The following is an 11,665-nucleotide window of genomic DNA, read 5'->3' as shown; positions in this document are numbered from 1 at the left end:
TGAAAATGTTGCTGGCCATTCCTTGCTTGATGAATATTTCTGTGCTCCCAACCTGAAAGGAATGCATGGTCTGTAAGGTCAGTTCCGGTGAAATGTGGTATGATATTTTGCATTTCGGTAAGATGGTGTTTATCACAGTGCTCCTCAATCGGCAAGACCAGAAAGTCAGAAATCACCATAAATATCATAGATGAGTACTGTAAATGTTGATGTATCTCTACAATTCCCATCAACATTCATATTCAGCCTGTGAGGGATGTTTGTTGAAAAAAAAGCATCTTCCATTGACTACCACAATTTTCACATCGGGTCGGTTTTGCTAATGTGCATGACATACAGCACAGATGAAATTACTGTCCTCTCGGACCCAGCATGCAAGGCACTTATAATGACTTTGACAAACATAATAAACGTGAAAACGCAAATTCACACAACTCAAACATATTGGGCACACAAAGTGTGAGAGTCAAACTTCATTGATCACTATCTTGATGTCTGGTTTTATAAAATACTTGTGAAGTTTGTTTTTAATTCATTCACATTTGGCAGGCTTGTCAACAACACTCTTGTCTGGAGTTTGTCAAATTTATAAGACATGTTTCCCAGTTTATGATGGCTTTAACCTTTTATTCACCAAGGTAAGACAATTGAGAATGAATTCTTTATGCCAATGCTATTGAGGCAGCAGTCGGTAGAATAAAACAAACCTCAATAATCATTTTTCAGTTTAATAATGCATACAATACATCATTTAATTATTTTACTGACACTCATGAACGTCATTTTCAAGCCATTGGATTCATGCTTTGAAATGGAGCAGTAAAATTAAAACCTGGTTATCTTGTGCCAGATAGAATTTTATCTTTACCGGACAATGCTTCACAATATTACATGGGGATTTCAAATTGTATACATTGTACAATATCTATTTATTTATGTATTTTATTTTATGACTTCATGCATCAATGAACAGATGGTATTGTCATATTTCATGTTTTAAATGTAAAAAAAGTGCTATTTCATGTATAAAAATAGGGGGAGTTTTGTAGGGAGGGGACTGCAGCACTGAAATCTCTGTCATTAATCGCTTGCAGTTTGCTCTTTGGGGTGGAGAGCAGGCCAAAAGAGAAGTGAGACTGTGCGGCACTTGAATGGGAACCAGTGACTTGCATGAGGTCAGGGATAATGTGCTGCCAGGGCTTTGAACGGGTGGGAGCTCTGGCAGCAGAATTCTGGACATCTTGGAGCTTATCCAGGGCCTTGACAGGCACCCCAGCTCAAATTCTGTTGCAGTAGTCCAGACAGCAAAATATGTGGCTACGGATGACAGCCTTGGTGACAGAGTCAGTCAATAATTGGCACAGTCTGGAAAATAGTTTTACAATTGATAAGGCTAGTTGCTTTTAAATGCCCGGCCTCAAGAATGTCCATATTGTGCATATTTTTTAACTCAATAATTTAGAGGTTCACAAGCAACCGAGTGAGAACTTCTGTTTTTTGGCCTTCAAAGTGCTCTGCTGGAAAGTTCAAGCCACCATTGATTCAACGAATGATGTTCCCAATTTTCAAGAAGAGCACTTTAAAAGTGGCGATATAGGAACTCTCCTTGGTGTCCAGTGAGGCAACAACAATTGAGTTAATCAAAGTTTTTTTCTCTCTCATGACAATACTTTTCATAACATACTTCAATTCTGCTATATGTGTAGACCTGTGACTGCAATACCATAATTGTGATTTTTCACTGAACATATTTGCCCTGCAGACACACTGCGTTATGTTTTGTGAACTAAAACGTGAGCTTGACTTCATTATTCAGCTGCTGAACACTCGTGCAATAGCCTCATTATATTTATATTCAAGAGGGATCCCGGTATTTCTCAGAGGGCTCCACGAAGCCGACTTTGTGTGCATTACTGCCGGCTTGATTAACAAGATGATGCGTCAGCATGTTTTAATACAAAGAACCTCGAGCCCGCAGACTTTGTAACCTGCGGCAATCTGTTGCAAAGGACTACAAATAACTGCTGATCAATGGATAAGAGTTTAAGAGTCCTCCAATTATAAGACTTCACAAAATGTTATTTATATTTGCATTCTAATCAAGGTCACCAACCCATGTCTTTCATGTTGGAGTCCAGTGTGGGTTTGGTGACATATAAAATAAATAAATAATACATTCTAAGCGCCTTTCAAAACTCTCAAGGACACTTTACAGTCACAGACAAGCATAGATTGGATTGGATTGGATTAGATTTTGCTTTATTAGTCTCGCAGTAGTAGTAGTAGTAAAGTAAAGTAAAGTAGTAGTAAAGTTATGAAAGGAATGAAGGTAGAAAAACCAAATATACAGGAGCTGGTGGAAAGGCAGCCACTGTCGTGGTGCCGTCTTGAAATCAAAAGAACAAAAAAAATTGCAATAATAAATAAAGATACAATAATAAATGAAATACAATTATAAATAGAAAAAACAGATAAAGTTACACGGAAAATGCAATTTTAAATAGGTGGGTATTGTAAATGGGATTTGAAGGTGGGAAGAGAATCAAAGTTACAACATATGACTTACTCTTGTTAAAACAATACGCTCGCACACACTTTGCATTGTGGAAAACAAAACCGAGTGTGTTAAAATAAAGTCAAAAAATTATGAAAGCAGAGTGGATTATCGTGAAGTGATAATGCAGGAGAAATTTTACATCCGGATGACAATGATTTGTAAATACTGAAAAAAAGAAAATATGCTCCGTTATAGCAGTTGAGGAAGGAGCATACACACGACTGGTTGTAGGCACGTGTTTATTCCAACTGCTAACAAGTGGATCTGATTCAAACATGGGAAAATGCAGTAAATATTCTGATTATAAACACGCTCCCTGCTGGACACCTGATGCGTGAGATATATAGTCCTAGTGCCCGCCCTCCGTGTTTATTCCTCAACAACAATAAAAAATCCTCACATTTTGTGTTCCATCTCAGCCTCCAGTCTATAATTGAGAATTAATATACAGTAAAAATTCCCATCTGAAATTAAACACTTACCTTTAGACCACGAAGTCGCACATGAAAGCCGTTTTTTTTCATACGGAATACGGTGGATGATGCAAATAGTTTGCAATGCGATACAGATAAATGCTTGCCATTGAGGGCTATACATTCTCATAAGAAAAAAAAGCAGTGAAGGTCAACATTTCTACACCTAATGAAGAGGCCTTAAACTGCAGGAAATATTGCCAACGTTACAAGCCAAAGGGCAACTCATTAATCTAACCACAGTGGGAGAGCCAACCGAATTTGCCATCTTAAATGTCTTCAACCAGGATGTGCACTGGAGATGAAATCTCTCAAATGTTAAGGTCACATGTTTTATCGTCATGTATTTTGATGAGAAGGGGTTTCTCTTAAATCCATCCTTAATTACTGTTTCAAACTGATGCAGCTTGAACACGGGGTGCCATTGTAAAAAAAAACACATACTGCTACTTTTGCATTTTTACAAACTGGAACAATAAATTTGAGTCAGATTTGGATCATACATGCAAGTTATAAATAGCAGAAAGTAAAACAAGCTCTCTCAATCAAGAGTTGAAATAGAAAGTCATGAGGCAAAAATGTGCATATTTGATCGGTTTGTATGTGCCGTGATTTCCTCTGGACATCTAACTTGCACTGGTTTCACCTCAATAATTGCCTCACAACAAATTGCCCTATACTCATACTGTTGCTCAGCAGCACATGGTAGAAAATGTGATGTAGCACAGTGGGGGATATGAATGTAACTATTCATTGAAAATAATAAAGCCAATTGTGAAAAAAAAACACATGCACCAGCTGTCAAAACAGCCTCAGAACAACTGAATTGGAATACCGGTACAGTAGAATATGGCTCTGTGGTTGCAAAAGAGTCATTTCCAAGTTGACTGACCTGTGAAACATCGCAATCTATTTTCGTCAACTGCATATATGTAAATAAATAAACATGCACTGTCTATCAGTAGTCGTGGATGATTTCAACATCCTTGCAAGATTACAAATATTCAGACTGGCTTTGTTGTTGTGACAGCATTTGCCAAGCTCCTTAAATAGCACGCTGAAAAATGGTTCTGTCAAACTTTACTGCTAATTGAACATACCATATACTGTACATTCATTTTTTAATGAGTTTTGTTTTTTCTTGGTTTTCATCTGCAATGATAATTATTAATTTATCACAGAGTAAAAATTGTCAGGGCATTTTTTTCCACAGACATGATAAATGTTTATTTACATGCCCGTTCACACATTTGAACATTCATTCTTCCCCCCTCATTCTTTCTCCTATCGGCCCAAAAATAAGCAGTAAAATGTACAGGTGTTTCTTTTTTTCTTTTTGTTTGTTCGTTTGTTTGATCGTTTTGTTTGTTTGATGTTTTTTTCTTGGCTTTCCACTTTTCAGATTCATAATACATATATATGTGGTGTATAAATGTAAGTATGGTGTATAAATGTTCATTTTTTTTTACCTCCGATCATGTATCACATAGTAAGAAAAGACATCAGTCATCTAATTCAATTAAACCATAGATAATGGACCTCAGGTTTCAGAATCAGAAATCAGAATCAGAAAACCTTTATTCGTCGCACAATGGGGAAATGTGTTTGTTTTTATGGTCAACATTTTTATTTATTGTGCAAACCAATCTCTCATATAGTCGGAATAAAACACATTTTTATTTCCTAAATTGTTACATGAGATGATGGCTTTGCTTGCCAGCTGAATAATTAGTCAAGCCTAATTGAATAATCAATCAAGCAGGCTGTATCTCCGCCCTGTTGTGCCCCAGAGGGCTTCTCCCCAACAAGTAGGTACGCCTCCAGTCTTCAGTGTCTGATCACATCTCCTAGCAACAGTTTCAGCCTGTGCACTCTGAAATGGCTCAGCTGTCCAATTCCCCGGGGAGCTCTACATCTCCGTTCTGAATAAGAAACTGCAAAATGCTTCCGCAAGTTGGTCTCACAGGGCGAAGATCCTTTTCGACTTAATGGTGAGCATGTTTCCGACCAGCAAAGACTTTGTCTGATTGACAACAACCAGAGATGAGTGCTGCTCTGCAGACACTAGCAGATGGCCCTACGAGTCAGATAATCCAGACATACTAACTCCTCAGCCTTGCCTTTGTAAGAAGGGTTCAGACCCAGACATCGACCAGTTGTATTGCTAATCTGTTGTGTCAAGAAGACATTTTTTTTAAACTAGAGGCTTAACCCAGATCAGTGCAAGAGAAGCAACATAGCTCTATAAATTCTCAGTTGCATCCATGTCAAACAGATGCAAACAGCTGTTTCATTGAGATGTAGTAGTCAGTCTCATACCTGGACTCTTATTGTGAAACTGCATTGTTTTAATATGGGCAGAATGTGGTTTGGCATTGTCTTCCTGAAATACACTTTGAATGTCCGTGCAAAGGACATTTCTGGGATGTACCTGTCTACATTCATAGTTCCTTCACACATGTGCAAGTTAGCTTCGTCATTGACACTAACATAGCCCCATACCATCACATATGCTCGCTTGTGTCGATATCAGTCCATATGCTGACTGCAGTATAAGCATCCAGATGCGTTTTTTTTTTTTTTTTTTTTTTTTTTTTGAGGTGTGGGTTTTGTTTTCCTCCTCTGAGGCCCGAGGTCACAACATTCACAATTTCCAAAAGCAATTTGAAATGTGGACTCCACTTTTCCACTTTGCATCAACCCATCATCGATAAACTCAAGCTCAAAGAAGCCGACTGCATTTCTGGGTGTGATTTCCTTTAAAGGACAACCGACGTCTCTGGACAAGTTGTGTCCATAATTTGTAAAATTGCTTCAAATGACTTCTACTGAACGTATTTTAGAAAGATTCCACCGCATAGAGCTATATTTTACGGTTTAAGACTCACGCTGAATATTCGGGAAGTCTTGTTTTTGAGTTGGTGACGAGTCCGTACGTGACGACAAGAACGCCCCTGACCGAGAAAGGACATGCTGTCGCAGTCCTTTTATCACCTCAATGCATTTTGCGGTAATTGCGTGTTGATGACGAAATTAGAAGGAAAACACATAAATAACGCGATGATGAATCCTTGTGTGTTCCACCGAGCATCTATTTGGTCAGGGGGCGTGACCGAAAAAAAGACACATTGTAGCAGACATTCCATCACATCAATGTATTTTGCTGTATTGTTTGGTCTGAAAACCTTGTGTTGCACCCAAAAGCTGCCAGAAGAGGGTGTCCAAGCTCCATATAAGAAATGTATTAGCCTGTGGAAACGGAGGTGGCAACAGGAAGTCGCCATTTTGTGCCTGTTTTCTGGTGATCGTTTCTCCCCAATGTTGCCTCAAAATGGCATGGAATAAATTCTTTAATCGATTGCAAACATGTATGGTTTCCTCTTCAGAACTATTTGAATCATATTCATAACTGGAGGTGTAACAAGAAAGCATATTCTCTGAATCTGAAGCCATTGTTTTGATTCTCAAGCAATGCAAGACGTCTTGGCGTGAGTCACAAACTGGGGGCAGGACTTTTTGAAAATGCCCAATTCGCAGCTCAATTTTTTGCAGATTTTGGACACTTTAAGTCATTTATATTGGTGTTTTGCATTTGGATAAAAATATCATACTGCGTGTTTTGGGTATTTTAGATGCTATTAAACGTTTTTCTGATGTCAGTTAAGAAACAAAAAAATGACATTGGTTGTGCTTCAAAGACACACTGTATTTCAAGTTTTAACTACACACCTGCTGAATGAAGTTTAGTATATACCAGGGGTCTGGAACCTTTTTGACTAAGAGAGCCATAAAAGTAAAATATTTAGAAATGAGAGCCACACACACACACACACACACACGCACTCGACACACGCGCGCACGAAAACACGCACACACGTGCGGCCACTTTTCAACAAAATGTCACAATGTATTATTTAAAATAACTTTGTGACAGTACTCACCGTTAACTTGAATGGTTTTCCGTTCCTCATGATTGGTAAAAATCCAGCCAAACGATAGGAATGAAAGTCAACTTGCCGGGTCCACAGGCGAAGTTACTGCTAGCTAGCCTGCACCACGGCTCATTAGCTTCCACACTTGCTATCTGCAATATAATCTCGCAGAAATATATTGATGCGAACATTAACATGGAGCGTGTTAAAATATCACTGACATTCGACTGTTTCATCGACGTTATTGTTTAATTGCAAATTAGAATTTCGAATCCTCCAGTGCATTCAAGCTGGAGTGTACTCATTTTTTTACTTGTTGGGCTCATTTAAAGGGGCGTTTACCTGTTTCAACATGACGGCCAGTATCATCCAATCAATTTTAAACCAGATTCTTATCTTACAGACAGTGTATTGTCGGTGTTCAAATACCTGACATGTTTCGGCGTCTACGTCAGTGTCTGATGTGTAAGTGTAAGAACCTGTTTTAAATTAGATATCAGGTAGACAGGATGAACTTAATACAACTATCATCCAATCAAAATTGCGCTTCCCGCCAATCTATATAGGTCAGTGTCATCCAATCAAAATTGTGCTTTCCGCCAACTGCAGGCCCAAGAGGAAATGAACGAAAAAGCGAGAATATATATTTAATTTTATCTGCAAGCCATATGCAATCATCAAAAGAGCCATACATGGCTCGCGAGTCATAGGTTCCCGACCCCCGGTATATACTGACATGTGGTCCAATTTAACACGTTAATGCCATAATTGCAGCAATAACATGCAACTACGTATGGTAAAGCTGTCACGCATGTAAAAGTTTCCTACCCAGTGGTAATGCAAATTTGGCAAAAACACTAAACATCTAATCTGTACATAATGCAATAATACAGTAAAGTCTCGTTATATCGATATTCAAGGGAGTCCGAAAAAATATTGATATAACCGGGACTATCGATATATCTGACCCTGTTTGCATGTAATTTTCTCCGTGCGTGCATAGAAATAGTATCGATATAACCGGGACTATCGATATATCCGATATCGATATAACGAGACTTTACTGTATGTCTAAAGCATTTTGAAAGTCACAAAGCAATTTTCAGTGGGGCCACAAGGAGTGGTCCTCTGCTCCCCCCAATCTGAGAGTAGGGACATATCTTAGCTGTGTCCGGCGCCGCCATGTCTGGACATTAGGGATATATAAATAGGACCGATCTGACCAGTAAGACTTTAGTTCGCTGACTAAGCCTCTTGGATAGGAGGCGAAACGTCCAACACCTTCAAAAAAGTACAGATGACGGCTGAAGAAACCTTCTCATCAGCAGTAGAATGTATTGACAATCACTTTGGTGCCACTTTTTCCATCCAAAATAGTCCAAATGTTTGAGGGAGTTGCTCGGTGGCGCTGGCGGCAGCTTGTGTGCCTCACAGTGAAAAAGTGAAGCAATTTAATTGAAGATTGCATGCCTCATTGCGTATGTTTTATCCCAGTCGCTACCTACAACAGTCCAAAAACATGTTTTGGGTTCAATGAAAACTGGTAAATTGCTAATAGTTGTGAATGTCAATGCTTGTTTGTGCAGTGTGATTGATTATGACCAATCAGATAGGTGAGGCTCCAGTTTACTTTTGACCCTGAACAGGAATAGTAGTTGAGAAGGAATAGAAGGATTGCCTCATCACAAAGTGGAATTTAACACAACCTCTTCATATGATCACAGAATGAACCTCAACACTGACTTACACATAATTTTTGAACATGGGCCAACAAAAAATATTGTGAAAAGTGGCAGAGTAGAGTTTAAAATATAGTATTTGATTTTATGTTTCCTTTTTCTTTTTTCTTTTTTTTTTCGATTTGGTAGCATCCACAGAGCCAACTAGATTTTAATTGCTGTGTACCATTATCCCCTGGGAAATGGTGAGAAATGACATCGTTATATTTGGTCATTATAACATGGCTAAAAAATTATGACAGAGCCACTGTCTGTTCTCATTCGGAACTCCACCCTGTTTCTTCTTGTGCTTTGTGTCCATTTAATTGCACATTGGCCACAGGCATGAAGGGAGCAGCAAGGGAGCTGGAGATGCGTGTCTCAAGCAACTCAAGGAGTCTGCCATGCTACAAGATTGTCTATCATCATCATTGAATTTAATACATTCAGCTATCTACGTACATGATTCTGGTTTGACTTACTAACAACTATAATTATGCCCCGTGAAACCTCGGATCCTGTGAAAATATTGGACTCTCAAAACTAGCAGTACCTTCCTGATCAATTATAGACTTGTTTATGCTGGGGCCAGATCTGTATGTGCTATGGGACATGCCATGTATATATTTTATTTGGTCAAATTTTAAATACTGTTGTCTTTGGACAAACATGTTAAGGGGTCTGCATCAAAAAGTTTAATCTCACTCCATTGAGGCACTTGCAGGGATACCAAGGTTTCATGTGGCCTACAATGTCACAGACCAGAAGATGATTGTTGGACTCATTCATAATTTTCACTGTCAATGCCCATGTTGTCCAAGTCTTGCAGCAGATGGTCAACACTCATTATTGACTTTGTTGTATCCAGCAATGTTGAAGCCTCTATTTAGAATTCACGGGAACTGATTCTATGCTGTTTGCAATTTGATTCTCAGCCTGTATCTTGTTTTGATCCATTCCACGCCTGGATCTTATTTACTCCCTGCCTGGACTCTGGACTTCCAACTCTATAACAGCAAAACACAAACACCAGCAGACTTTTTATTGAGCCACATCTTTCCATCGCACAATAAGCTGTCCTGCATGATGAGCTGCTGTTAAACATTCGTGTCTGCATCGAGGTCTTCTTTATAAACAGAGTCATAGTCACAACACAAAGGGATTCTTAAGAAAATTCAGTTAAAATGATATATGTGTATGTGTATGTGTATATGTATATTGTAATGTCATGAGAGGCTAGCTCTCAGTGGGGCAGGACAAGGAGTGCAATGGGCGACAGGTTTGAATGCAAACAAAGATTTTAATAAGTGGTTCTTTTCCATGTGTTTCTATGCCTCACCCCTCTTGATGTCCTCCCTAGGTAGCCTAGCCACCATTAGCAAGGTTCCAAATCCGGTGTTCCGTGCTATGGTCCCAACTGGCAATTAGTTCCATGCAACAATCCGTTTCTCGGTGTTCCTCAACAGAAGACAACAATGGAGCTTGTCTCCCCCGGCCTCCACTGAAAAGATTTCTGGTCTCAAAAGCATTGCATGGCAATCAAGCCATGATCAGCCACAGGCGTGGAGTTTGTACTGCTGCCTTCCACCAGATGGGACTAAAACTCTCGCTGGGTGGAGCCATTTTAGGGGAATATATTTTCCCTCCACGACCCAGCCTCTCGTGACATCACAATATATGTATGCTTATATATATATACCTACCTATATATATATATATATATATATAGACCTTTTAATTATTAACAATCTTAAGACTCTTTGTGTTGAGATATAAAAATAAATAAATAAAACATGAGTGACCGTACTCAATCAATACAATGTATCAGAAACACACAGTCAGTTTGTGGTCACAGAAATGAAATGTCTGTGCTAGTTGATTTACAGCACTTGTGTTTATTTCACCATCCAATGAATTTCCCTGTGATTGTGACATTTTACACGATGAGAAGCCTAGATTTTTAGAACAGATTGACATGTTGGTGAATTGATTGTGAAATGAAGTTCATCCACCTCCTTGTGAGCTTTCACTTCTCCACTTAAGGATTTCAGCGTATAATCGGAATTGGAGGTGACCTACCCGCCCTCCCCAAATAAAAATAAATAAATGATGAAGTCTTTATGGAGACCTTATTATGACAGAAGAGCCACAGTCTTTCACTGAGAGGGAAGGGATATTCGTTTCTGTCAAGCCTGCTTCACAAGCTGGCAAAGAGATTGAGGGACATCGAAAATGCAGTCCAGAAAAAACACAGTTCCGACAATCGGTTTATGCAACTGTAAAAAAGTGAATCAAGTCAATGATGATGAGAAATTATCATACACAAAAATGGTTTTTGACTGAATTTGGCAGAGAATTCACTTGTGTTCCCAAATTGTAGTGTCATTAGTTACACCTCTATTATCTCAGTTTAATGTTATTGACCAACACCATTTATTTTCACTATTTTTATTTCATTTCACAATTTTTGCATAGATTATGTATTTAGTCAGCAAATGACAGTAGTGTTTTAAAGATGCTTTTAATAGTAGGTTACGAGTTTTTAATTTCTATATATCTGCACTTAATTGGTAAAATTTCAGCTGTTATTCATGATTGATGAACCTGTTAAAATGATCGGATACAACTGTGTTTTCAACAAATCAAATATCAATATAAATTGATTGCTCAATTTTGTTACATAACACGATGACAAGTGAATTCTTAGGGATCCAAATAAATGTCATCATGTGTCTCCCTCACGGTGTGAACAGTCAGTCAAGTATTTACGCTGCCTCCCTCTATCCGTTGTATTCTGTTTTGCATCTCCAAAGACTGCAGTCCTCATTAAAGCGCCAAGCTAACAAGAGACAATTATTCGAGTCTCACATTTCCAACATTACTTCCAACCCACTGGCCGTTATTACTACAAGTATTCCCCCAAAGGCTTAATCTCGATCAATACCAATATCTTTAACATGTTAAAGTATCGATCTCCAGTCTCAT

At 38.6% G+C, this 11,665-nt stretch overlaps 1 protein-coding gene across 6 annotated transcripts in view; it reads left to right on the top strand.

Moving 5' to 3' along the window:
- Nucleotides 1-4,882: 4,882 nt before the first annotated feature.
- The window catches only part of eys (EGF-like photoreceptor maintenance factor), a 149,977-nt gene continuing 143,194 nt past the window's right edge, over nt 4,883-11,665 (top strand). For all 6 annotated transcript variants that reach the window (XM_089011451.1, XM_089011450.1, XM_089011447.1 and 3 more), the window contains exon 1: nt 4,883-5,021. The gene's annotated coding sequence lies outside the window, so the exon portion shown is untranslated. The remainder of the gene's footprint in view (nt 5,022-11,665) is intronic.

The sequence above is a fragment of the Hippocampus bargibanti genome, linkage group LG13 (genome assembly GCF_051943395.1).
Source record: "Hippocampus bargibanti isolate YZ-2025 linkage group LG13, ASM5194339v1, whole genome shotgun sequence".
Taxonomy (NCBI): Eukaryota; Metazoa; Chordata; class Actinopteri; order Syngnathiformes; family Syngnathidae; genus Hippocampus; species Hippocampus bargibanti.
This window is presented reverse-complemented; position numbering and strand designations above follow the sequence as displayed.